The sequence below is a fragment of the Zonotrichia albicollis genome, chromosome 1 (assembly GCF_047830755.1).
Source record: "Zonotrichia albicollis isolate bZonAlb1 chromosome 1, bZonAlb1.hap1, whole genome shotgun sequence".
In the NCBI taxonomy this organism is placed as follows: Eukaryota; Metazoa; Chordata; class Aves; order Passeriformes; family Passerellidae; genus Zonotrichia; species Zonotrichia albicollis.
The window spans coordinates 74,627,144-74,640,162 of record NC_133819.1 but is presented as its reverse complement, the minus strand read 5'-3'; the positions used below and the strand labels follow the sequence as shown (position 1 = coordinate 74,640,162).

The following is a 13,019-nucleotide window of genomic DNA, read 5'->3' as shown; positions in this document are numbered from 1 at the left end:
GAGCTGGAGTCTGGCTGCAGGATTTGCCCTGACTCCTGAGATGAAAACCTTGGCACTTACTCAGGGCCACAGGAAGACACTGGTCCCTCTGCTGCCCTTGCAGGATTTTATTGCCATGGCCATATGAAATTTAAAATTTCATATGGCCATATTGTATGGCCATATGAAAATTAAATCACCATCATTTACATTTTGCTGTTCTTTAGGCAAAAATTATTTTCATTGCCAATTCTGGTGTGGCCACACCTGGAATTGTGTGCCCAGTATGAGAGACATGGACATACCAGAAAGAGTAAAGTGACAGGCCATGAAGATTATGAAGGGATTGGAGTATCTCACCAATGAGGAAAGGTTGAGAGAGCTGGGGCTGGTCAGCCTGGAAAAGAGAATTGTCAAAAGGGATATCACCAACATGCAAAAGTACCTGACAGAAGGGTGCAAAGAGGACAGAGCCAGATTCTTCTCAGCTGTGACCAGGGACAAACCAGAGGCAATTGGTACAACCTGGAACAGAGGAGGTTCCACCTGAACATCAGAATTTTATTTTTTTTTTTTACTGAGAGCATGATTGAGTCCTGTTAGAGACTGCCCAGAGAGGTTTTCCCTTCCTGGAAGTATTGAAGTCATCTAGTAGTCCTGGTCATCTGGTAGTCCTGGACTACCAGCTTTAAATGGTTCATCCTAACTTCAACCAAATGTATTCTGTGACACAAAGAAATTATGCTACAGAAACTGATCTTAGTTCATGGCTTATTTGGCCATATATCTCCCAACAGACTGTATACTGGAGAAAGATAAAAAAAAAAAATAAAAGGAACTTCCTTCCTTCCTTCCTTCCTTCCTTCCTTCCTTCCTTCCTTCCGCCACTTCCGCCACTTCCGCCACTTCCGCCACTTCCTTCCGCCACTTCCTTCCGCCACTTCCTTCCGCCACTTCCTTCTGCCACTTCCTTCCTTCTCTTTATCAACAAGCAAGAGTTAAAGATCTTTGTATTGACTGTTGGGACAATAGAAGAAGACTGCATAGTCTCAGATTCTCTCTGGCAGATAATTAAACTTCCAGCATGCTCTATGAAAGCTTTTACTCACTTTAAAAAAAAAAAAAAAAACAAAAAAAAACCCCCCAAAAAAAAACCCACAAAAACACACACACACACACAAAGAACAAAAATCCCAAAACCAGAACAACAACAACAAAGAAAAAAAAAAACAAAAAACACCCTCCAAAAAACCAAAAAAACACCACCAAACAAAGAAACAAACAAAAAAACCCCACCAAAAAATAGCACCTCCCTCTCTCCAAAACCCCACTCAATATGATCCCTATCCATGCAGAGGCTGAGCCCACTGAGGAACGCAGGAAATCTCTGCCATTGTGAACATCTCTAGTTCTTGTCACTACCAAAAGTTATGTCAACATCTAATTAAATTGCTGTCAGTATGTCTTTCCTCATGAACAGAGAAAAAATGAAAAAAGTAATTAGGTCATGTTTCCTAGCTGAACAAGAGGCAAGCTGAGAAATTTAAATGTTGAAAGCTCTCTAGTAGGTATCATGAGCACTGCACTGCTCAGACATCCTTGATGGCCTGGAGCAGCTGGAGCTCAAGGGAATTGCTCTCCTGTTAATTGTCTCTACTCATCTGTTCTTGAAATAGAAGCTACTGAAAACCTAAACTATGCACCCAGTGGTCAAACTTAATTCAAGGTCACAAGATCCATTCGACTCACCATAAAACACAAAGGCAGCAGTTACTGACACATTTTGCACAAGAAGGGAGCTTCATGATTAACAAACTAAAAGCAGTTATAATATTAAAAAAATCTTAATGTAAATCTCAAATTCTTGTTTGAGCTATGAGAAAAACATATCCAGGCTATGCACAAAACTGCTTTTAGTAGAAATTGATTCTCACCTAAAGGACTAAGGCTTGCTAAGAGCCTCCCAGAGGAATTCACCTAACCTCAATCAAGACAAAATTAATGAAGAAGCAGACATCTCCTGGTATATCTTGGCATATTACCTCAACATGAATTGCTCTGTCTCAACATTTTCACTGAAATTAATTTAATTAACTCATCCATTAATAATGAATGATCTACAAGCCTGAAAATAACCATAGATAATTGCTTTGACTAGAATTTTCCAGTAATCTGCCACAGAAATTGATATTTTCACTCCAGGGCAGCTTAATGATATTAAAACAATATTAGCTGGGGCATACATAGTCTGGTGCATTTTATAAACATCTTACGTATTCAAAAACAAAGTAGAAAAATATTTGTTTGCTCTTCCAAGCATGAAAATAGAAACTGATATTATAATGTATCTATTGGGTCATAAAATTATAACTTTCAATTTACCTTGTCACAGGATGAGAGATGATGAAATTGTGTTAGATCTACTGCAACTTGTCAGAAACTAAGAAGCTGTCATGATAACCAAATCAAGAACTCAAATCTCTCACTTGACCTAAGCTTGATCTCAGTGACCCTGAAAGATTTTACTGGAAAAAGAGATATTGAAGAGCATTTATGGATATGCTAATTTTAAAGAGCATATGTGAAAGGAAGGTTAACAATCAAATTCATGCCACTCTTGAACTGAAAGCTATAATATTTATGGCTAATTTTTCATAAGAGATATGTCAACAACCTCATTCGGTGTCAAAACAACAAACAACTTTAATAACACTTTAAACGTGAAAAGAAATATTTTAATTACTAATTTAGTGCTAATTCATCTCTCTCAAAGTTTTGCATTACTGGTGTCAAGATAATTTACTCTTCACTATTACAGTCTATTCTGAGTATTGCTAGGCACTCAGCCTGAAAAAGAGGCTTCAAGGTGACCTGATTGTGGCTTTCCACCCGAAAAGATCCTGCAAGAAAGGTGAAGACAAGACTGTGTACAAGAGCCTGCAGTGACAGGACAAGGGGGAATGGTTTCAAACTGAAGAATAATAGGTTTAGATTAGAGATTGGGAAGAAATTCTTTACTGCCAGGGTGGTGAGGCACTGGAACAGGCTGCCCTCAGAAGTTGTGAATTCCCCATCCCTGGAAGTGTTCAAGGCCAGGTTGGAGGGGGTCTGAGCAATCTTGTCAAGTAGAAGATCTTCCTGCACACAGCAGGGGGTTTTGGAACTAGGTAATCCTTAAGATTCCTTCCAATCCACACCTTTCTACATTTCTATGATTGATTTAATTTTAACTCTTCCAGGAATTATCATGGGAGTTGACTAATTGAGGCTGTCTTTTCATCTAACTGCATTAATTGTTGGGACAGATTGTGATCAGCCTGTAACATGCTGGGAACTTCCTTTTGTCCTAAACTGTCCATTTTGGATTTCACGCTGATAATATCCTGGCATGTAAAATATGCTGGTTTTTGTTGCATGCTTATTGTTGATAACCTCTTCTGCACTATTCACTGGAAAAATGCAAACTCATCTATTGCTTCAATAACTTTTCTTGACTAAATACCCAGTTACACCGCTCCATAGACATTTGGATATTGCTGATACATTGCCACAAATTGTACATTAGGAGAACAAGGAATGTACCCAAATAGACCAAGTTCTCCAAAGAAATACTTTCAAAGGTTTCTGAAAAAAAAATTAATACAACAAATGACTACCCCGTAGAAACATAAAATAAAATGTGGTATTACAGATTTAACAGAAAGAAAGAATTCTTAAGGACACGTTCTGAAAACCAAAAAATGGTGATTTCTTCCTTAAGTCTTACCCATGTTTTAGATCTTAACATACACAATATTAAGGATATCATCACTCCTTTATGTGGAAACTTTGGAGTGAATGTGAGAACATTATATTATTTACACTTTTGTTACCAAGTTACTAAAAATATTATTACTTTAATATTAAATGGAAATTAGAGTCATAGAAATGTTTAGGTTGGGAAAGACTTATAAGATCTCATCCAACTGCTAAAATTTTATATCTTTAACTTCTTGTATGTCTTTGGGTAGATTAGATCAAATTTTTAGTCTGATTTTGTAACTAGGCTGTTTTCTAAAATAGACTAATGATTTTTTTTAATGTGGCTAATCCAGGTATTTCAGTCAAATGGATCTTCCTTTTATAGGTTCTTAGTTGTCTCTTTATTCCATTCTTTATTGAATAACTTTTTAAGTGTAATTTCAAATTAAAGGTTTCATTTATCATCTCCAAAGTACAATCTATACTCCTTTAATGCAGCCAAGACCAAGAAAAAGTCTACTCAAGTCTGCTAGCTGTTTAGATCTTTACTTGGGTGTTGGGGTTTTTTTTGGGGTTATAAATCATTTTTAGGTCTATATTGTTGCAGCACCTTGTGCAATAGAGTATAGACATAAAAATACCAACCTCTTCACTACTGCTCATGCATGTTTTCTGTGAAGCATAAAGCTCCTTCAGTGCTTTGCATGTTAGTTTACTTTTTGAGAGAAGAAGAAAAGTGCACACAGAAATACACCAACATGAACTCCTATCAAGCCCAGAGGAGGTCTAATTGAAATAAATAGCTGAATAGAGATATCAGAAGGAATTACTACCATCTTTGATATGGTCCAAGTGTTTGTTAAATTCTTTTGGTACACAATTTTAAAAAAAATAAAAACAAAACCACTATGAATCTCAGATAATTTTTTTATTCCCTTTTTTTCCTTCTAAATTACAGCAATGTAGTATTTTCACTAACTAAAAATATCTACTCTTTTTACTTTCATCCCCTCTCTCTCCATTGATTTATCTTTTTCCATTTATGTCCAATATATGACTCTGTGGCAGCTCAGAGTGGCTTTGTCTTGATTTTATTAAAGCCAGTTTCACCAAGAAAATAATATTTTAAGAACTTGAAACTTTTGCTTATTACTTGCATTAAAAGCATCCTTCAAAAGGGAGTAGAAGGAGAACATGTCTTGTTCATAATTCATAATGCTGTCAAGTAGTAGAATTATTAGTATCTTAAAATTTTATGATATTTTCAAAAGTACATTATAAAAATACTTTAAAAAACTGACTATATTGCATTTTACAAACTCAACATATATTTGGACTTAAGTAATAATTAGCATTTTTACTAGCATTGAGAAACTGGATTTATATATCAGATAAAGTAATTTTGCAAGTTCAGCAGAAGTCAAAATTCTAATTTAAACTTTAAGAAACTGTTAAAGCTGTGTAGACCAGTGGAGAGGTACGCTAAAGCATCAGTCTGTTAACTAAATTAAACCAGTTACCCATTGCTTTGAAAAGACACAACATGAGTAGGTGCAATTGCCCCAAGGGAGTGTTTGCATACTAAAGTGTCTAAACTTTTCCAGTTCTGAGTTTTTGTTTCAACAGTAATCCAGGCAAGACCGCATGTAGACCCTCTCTAGAAAAATACAAATTTTGCAAGTAACACAACCCCCACCTCCAGCCTCTGGCTTTTTTAATCCATCTTTTTTTCTTTTTATAATATTGTAAAAATTTCTATTTCCATCTTTTTAGGGGTGCACGTATTGTTGCTGTTCTTTGAGACATTTCCTTACCTTATTTCAAAGACCCTTTTGGTTATATACCAGGAGAAAAGTTTTTTTGATGATTTTTTTTTAAGATTCTGTAAGAAAAATTCTGCTAGGAATTCAAATGCCTAAAACCACAAATAAATATCAGGCAGATTTTAAAAAAAAGCCTTCTATTTCCCATTCATTTTGGTAGAAATTAAGTAACAAGGTCATATTCATAGGATTTGATATCAGAGGGCTGTAGCGTTTCTCCTATGAAGACAGAGCTGGGATTGTTCAGGCTGGAGAAAGTTCTGAGGAACCTTCCAGTACCTGAAAGTGGCCCACAAGAGAGAGGATGAGGGTCTTTTTTATAAGTACATGTAGTGATAAGAAAAGGGTTAATAGCATCAAACCAAAAGAGGGCAGGTTTAGATTAGCTGCCAGGAAAAAAAAAAAAAAAATTACTGTGGGTGTGGTGAGACACGGGGCCCTTCTGGGGCCCCTTCAGCCTTATTATTTGATTAGCCATTGATTATTTAGTCTTCACATGACACTGCACACTTTGCTTGACAGTTGAGGAGCGAGAGGGTGACTCACTAACTAGGTTTTGTTAGCCCTGTTATCGTCTCATCCTCGACTGCTCCTTATTTAAAGGTGTTCTTACCAGTTTGGCCTGCCAGTCATCAGAAATTTTCTTCTCCATCTAGAGAGGTGGATGCTGTCTTTCTAGCAGTCTTTGATCCTCAAAGAGATTTCCACTGTAATAAAAAACAGACTGCTATTAACACTGGCTGTGTAAAGAGTTGCTGACCCTGAGCATCCACCATTTTCCCTCAAATCCTTCCTGATCATTGCCATGATCATGAAAATAATGAAAATCAAGAAGGGCCACCATGCCCTTTTCTCTCATCCCCAATTCTCTGTAGTCATGTTTGATGTGTTCTAGGTTCATGGGAGTTTCATTGCTACTAACATGGACGAGCACCAAAGCACAGTACTCTAAGGGTCTGACAAGGCTTAGCAGCCATTCCACACCATCCCAGGTTCCAGGCCCTGGGAAGCAGCAAGCCACCCTAGACAAGTCAGTTATGTCAACAGAGGGGCCCTCCACCCCTGCAGCAATTTCCCACTTGTGTCACTGGCCTTCCTCCTGCAGAGTCTGATTTCAACTTCAGCTCTATCACTTGGTGATGCATACAACACGTCTCCTACACAACACATCTCCTACATAAAAGACCATCTTCTACTGCAGCCCTGGGCCTCCAGAGTTCATCCAGGAGCCCAGTCTGAGTCAAAGTCTCTGATGTTACAACAAAGCTTGTTCCACTTGGTGCTGGGGGTGTGCCACAGTATATCACTCCCTTATGGAACCCAGCAAGGCTGATTCCAGTGGAGATCCTGACCACTTCTGCACAGTTTATTACACAAAACACTGCACAGACTATTGCACTGTGGCGGCACTCAGCTAGCTGAACTCTAAGTAATTTTAAATAAGATGCCCATTTCCCAGCTGGAGGTCATGCCCTGAACTGCAGAAAAATTCTAGAGAAATTGGACTGCTAACTTCAGACTAACGGGTTACTAAAATGAACGAGCACAAATCCTACGACCCTTGGAAGCATTATTTTCATTCTTTGAAATGGAGTTCTGCTTCATCTTACTGACGTGACAGGATGTTGTATTAGCAGGGTTGATTTTACATCTGCAATTGGAATTCTTTGCACGCACATAATATATTATGCTCATGAATAGATGTATATAGCTATACTCCAGTACGCTCATTTCTCTGGGATAGATAGAATACTTTATATAGAGAATTTTCATCTATATATATTATTTTAAAAAACCAACTAAATTAAATCTACTTCCCTTATCTGATGTAAGCTTCTGTAAACTTCCATGAATTTTGTCTGTGATTTTAAATCAATCTCATAATTTTCCATTAGTTTGAAATGTTAGGGCAGCTTCACAATTGATCACTGTGTGGTAGAGGTGTTACTGTTTTCTGCAGCTCCCATTGTCTTTTTGTGAATTAAAAATCCAGCCTGACAATTTTTGAGTAATCTCTTTTAAACTCATTTGCACACTGATGATACCACCACTGTTCAGAGCAGTAATTAAATGTTACTTGCAAACAGGATGAAAAAAAAACTTAAAATGTAACTGTATTATATTTGTCCTTTTACGTAGAACAGACAATTTAATGTTAAGCATAAAAATGCTAATATAAAACTAAAAGTTGTTTAATTCAAGAGATTTCAGAAGTGAACAAAGATGTTACTAAGCAGTTTCCCCTCAGAATGACTGAAATACTTGTGAAACTGAAATACTTGTGAACTCCTCTCCACCACCACCAAGCCCTCCAAAATCTATCAGTCTGAGGATGGTTTACTGAACAAGATTCATCTTCACTAAATTAATTTAATTTGATTTGGTGTAATGTGAATATGTTTCTTATTGCTATTCCTGTTTTCAGGTTCTGGTACGCATTGCCTTTGGCCATATGGATTCTGGAAGGAAGTCCAGAAGCTAAAGCAAACTCAGATATGAAACAGAACAGCCTAAAGGTAGGGCAGAGATGGAGTAAATTAGAAATACAATTTTGTTCTGTGATAATATGTGCAATACAATTCTATTTATTTTAAGGACAGTTGGAATCTTTCCTCTCACTGATGGGAAATGGAAGGAGATATCTGAATAGATAACCAAGCAGGTTTATATTACAAGTCAAGAAATCACATCATTTGGCACTTTTTATGCTAATTACAAACCTTGATGTGATATATTGATTTCAAGACCTAATTAATTATTTGTACTTTTAATTATTGTCCATTGACATAAAACCAGGACACAACATGTTTCTGTAAAATTCAATAATGATTTATAAACAAATTCTGCTATTAAGACATTATTTCTCATATTTTTGGCATTTTTTGAGTATTCATAGACTAAAAATTTGATTACTCAAGTAGAGAGACTGAAATATTCAGTACAATGAAGCAGGATCTAAACTTGTACTAGCTCAAACTATTATGCCCATTTGGCACAGTTTTGGAATACAAACATGTATATTAATTATGTAACTTGTCACCTAATATTTATCTCCTGGGATTATAATATATTATAACTATATTTTCAGGATAATTCTAAGTGCAGTGAGCTCAGAGTCACAGGAAAATTTGCATCAAATCTTTATTTTGTGTAGAAGCAACAATCATGAAAGGAAAATAAATATTCTAAACAGTAATTCAAGAACTTCTTCAAAGTTTTAAGGTTTATGACAGTTCTGAATTTTCTGACATGTTTAAGAATTTTTCAAGAATAGACAAAAATTGTGGGATTTGAGAGACCACAGAACTGAGAGGCATCAAAGCAGAACTATAGCCCTTGAAGACTGACCTCCAAACCAGGAGTATGTCTCCTTGAACCTGTAAATCATGCTTCACTGTCATCCTTGCAAGTTAATACCCTTCTTCAGATGAAGGATCACAGAAGCCTTGCAAGGTCTTCATGTCCTGCTACCATGGAAACCTTTTACAAAACCTTTTAACTGAGATGTGAAGAGACTCAGCTGTTCGAGTGCTCTGGATTCTGCAGGCTTCTTTGCTGTCTTCTGGAAGTTCACAGAAGTTCATATTTTCATGACATCCTACAGATCCCAAAAGGTCAATGAGACACTTTTTTTGGTGAATTGCATTTTTGAGAGTGAATCTTCATTTGAGTACTGTGTTGAAAATACTTTTAATTGCTTTTTACCTTAAAGATATAAATTTTTAAATCCAAAGCTCATTAACAATCTTTGTTTATGGCATGAAAAGTCCTAGGGCATAAAGTGGTTTTAAAACCATAAAGGATGTCAATAAAAGTCTGAAATGACATTGTTGCCACCACTGGATATTTCATTCTCAAGCTTTTGAATTTAGGGTATTTTTAAATCTGAGATCCTTATGAATGAACAAAACTTTATTTAAAAATCTCTCCTTCAATATTACACAGAAAAATCCAAAACTATAAGGCCTAAAGATTAGAAACAGTTTCAAAAGTCCATTAAGTATTTTTTAAAATTCTGTTTACAGATTTTGATATAAAAAAAAAATGAATTCTTAAATCTTTTAATACCATGTGGAGGTTTCAGTTTAACTGGGCAGAAACACCAATTAAGTGTAGTTGTTTTGGTTCAGCAATCCAACTTTCCCGACCAACACACCTATTAATGTAGTGGATTTTGTGCTGGCCAAATGCCAGTGCTACCACTAGAATTATTTACTCATTTTCTGCTCCAAGATCAGAATTAGGAGGACAGCAAAGCAGGGTCTAAACTTTAAAGGGTATAAGGAAAACTTTACTAACAGAACTAAAAGAAAAATAATAAAAAAATCAGAATAAACCTTCAGAACACTTCTCCTTTCCCCAACTATTCTTTCTCTTCTTTCTGACAACATAGAGAAAAATTTTTCAGTCAGTTTACCACTTCTAAAATAATCTTTCTTCAGTTCACTTAGGAGAGGAGTCTCTCCTGTCATGCCATGGAGACTTTTCCTCAAGAAGCACTTCTCTAGTGGTTTTAATTTTCCCAAATAGCAGTGCCCAGAAATCTGTGATCATGAAGTCCCTCTCACGGTTTGGTAGCCTTCCCACAACTACCACCATGGGTCATCTCAGCTTATTGGGGTGCAGTCTTAAGGATGAGCTGTTCTAGTATAGAAATAAAAGTTCTTTTATGTCTGAGAACAAAGATTTTTCTTCTTTTATCCCTGGGGCAAGGCTTCTTATCTCTCTCTGTTCAAGCTTCTCATTAGATTACAGCCACTTAAACATCTGCTTGCTTCAACACTGGTGCCTCTGCTCACAGCTATGGCTAGAATGCTACGTTCCCCTCGGTGTCTCTATGTTGTTTTCTCTACGTGTCTTCACCCTTTCCTTTTTCTCTCACTTGAGGGAGGGTTGATGTCTGTAAGTTTCATCTGTGCACTCAAAGAGTTAATAACTCACTGGGGCCTGTGGATGACCATGTGATCCCTGTTGGATGGCACTGCTCTGGCTGCACAGCTGTTTTCCAGCCCCTGCCATGGCCAATTCCAGCCACAAGGCTGCTTTCCGCAGGGGGCTGCAGAGCCACCTCTGTTCTCAGCCACATGATTTCCCGCAGAGCCAGAAGGATGGCGCTGTTCAGTTATTATTAATTACTTCTAAATAATATATTCCTCTGTGTAAGGGGGTCTGCATTGATTTATCCATGCATAGTTATGGAATTTCCATCCCTAAAACATTTGTGGCCTGAGAGATACAAAAAAGCACAAATAAATATCATGGGAAATGGAGAAGCCTGCGAAGAGCTGAAGACAATTACAGGGAATTCAGAGTGAGCAGTGGCTTTGTCAACTAAAGGTTGGACAAAAAAGTGCAAGAGAACCTGCAAAAGTCTGGAAGAGTAGGGCTTGCCTACTGGTTCTTTGTGCAGAGTTAAGAATGATTTAAGGTATTACTGGTCTTGCCTGAACCTCCTGTTGCTGATCACCCAAACAGTCTTTTAGAGACCATCATTTCTCTTAAAAGCATACACACCAGTAATACTTTTTAAAGGATAGTGGTATATCCAAACACCTGTGGACTGGAGGCCTGCTCAGTTGTCTTAGGTGGTTTAACAGGGTCTCAATATTCAAAACTAGCCAGCTGATTTGTTCTGTTGTTTTGTCTTCCAGAGGAAGCTGCTAGCAGCTCTCAGAGAGAATCACTTCTGTAACTGATGGATTTTCTCTAACTAAAAACCAAGCTATGTTAAACCATGACATACCATCCATTCTTAAATCACAGGATTGGAATATTTAACCTCCAAATTAATAAAAGCTTGTAATTTTTTTTTTTACTTGAAAAATACATTTTCATTTACTTTTCCTATTGAACTTTCTTTTACTTCACTTATAAAGTTAAAAGCTATAACTTTTAACTTTATATAGATATATAGATATATAGTTGTTTGGTTCATTTTAAATATCTACAAACTGGATGCTGTGGGAGTATATGTTAATATACTGTGTAATAAGTAAACGCATTGAAAACTAAACTGTATTCAATAACTAGTAACTATTTAAAAACAAAAATACAAAGACAGAATATTTGCCACAAACATCTCATTCAATGGCACATGAATAGTATGTCTTACTTTGTTTTCTGATTTTAACTACAAATTGAAGATTTAAGCAAGTCAAAAATTTCTAGGATACTGCTTTTGCAGCACTGTCCCGGCAATCGTTATCTCCTGTCTCCACAGCAGCCCACAAAACAGGATTGCTTGGATCTGAAGGATGTGGCATAATAATCTGCGCTTCCCATTTCTTAAAAAAAAAGAAAAGAAAAAAAACAAAACAAAACAAAACAAACAAAAAAAAAACCAAAAAAAACCCAAAAAAAACACACAAAAAACCCACCCTTTTCTATTACAGGGCTACAAAAACAAAATAAGCCTTCTGAAGTTCAGGAAGCACCAACAAGTAATAAATCTCTGCCTGGGGTTCAGAGCATGATCTGAGCCTTCCAGAAATGTAGCATCACCCTAGATGGTGCTATGACTAAGATCTTTATAAGCAGCTATACATCCACATGGGAGCTTCTGGTAATAACTGCTTTTAAAAGCATAGCACAGGAGCAGACCAGATTTTACATAGATCTGATTTTTAAAGCTATGATTTTCACCAAACTTTAAACTTCTTGATACTGTCAGGTGCTCAGTGGAAATTATTTCCTATTACATTTTCTGTGAACACCAAAAATAGTGAAGCACATGAAAGGATAGAGATGGTCAGCCCTGAAGAAAAAACCTGCTCACTGGAGGTGACATGAATAGCCATGAGTCTAAGTTAGCTTCTTTAGAATGACCTCCTGGACTTAATCAAATGTCATTGTGCCAAAAATGTTTCTGAGGATTTCTGAGGTCACTGACACTGACTTATTTTTCTGAAAAAGTGCTGTGCAGCAGATTTCACACTGAACTTTAAACCCTAGAGAAAAGTCAGGGGTTTAAAAAACAATATGAAGGGGTTATCTTTATGTTCATTCCTCTGTGTGCAGCAGCACAGATTACAAAATAGAGCAGACTTCAGTTAAAAGGGGATCAAGTTCCAGTCAGATATACCTAAGCAGTGTATCACAATCATATAGATATGACATTTTTACCATACTATCTTTTTATAGTACAAAATTTGATGCTGTTGTAACAAAAAGAAGACTAAGCTGTATTTCATAGGCAAGTGGCTTATGCAGTCCATCAGTTCTCTGGAAAAGTTCTTGCTTTTCAGTACAGTAGATAATTTAAATTCCTGACTCAAATTCTAATGCACTGAGGAGGAGCAGTACCTGGACAGGATACATATTCTCCAAAGAAGCATTCAATAAATCCATTTAAATAAGATTACCAATGAAAAAATGTCTTACAAGCCAGCAAAATATATAAAAAATATATTTTAATTAAAAATATCAAAGTTCTGGCACTGTCAAATTATGAAAGAAATTAGAAAATGTAAAAGATTT

The 13,019-nt window shown here is 36.4% G+C and overlaps 1 long non-coding RNA gene across 1 annotated transcript in view; it reads right to left on the bottom strand.

Annotated features, from left to right (window-relative positions):
* Positions 1–391: 391 nt before the first annotated feature.
* Positions 392–13,019, bottom strand: part of LOC141725308 (uncharacterized) — a 29,961-nt gene continuing 17,333 nt past the window's right edge. Inside the window, exons 2-3 of the long non-coding RNA XR_012577171.1 lie at positions 6,157–6,250; positions 392–504 (exon numbers count right to left, since the gene is read on the bottom strand). This is a non-coding gene — a long non-coding RNA (uncharacterized LOC141725308). The remainder of the gene's footprint in view (positions 505–6,156; positions 6,251–13,019) is intronic.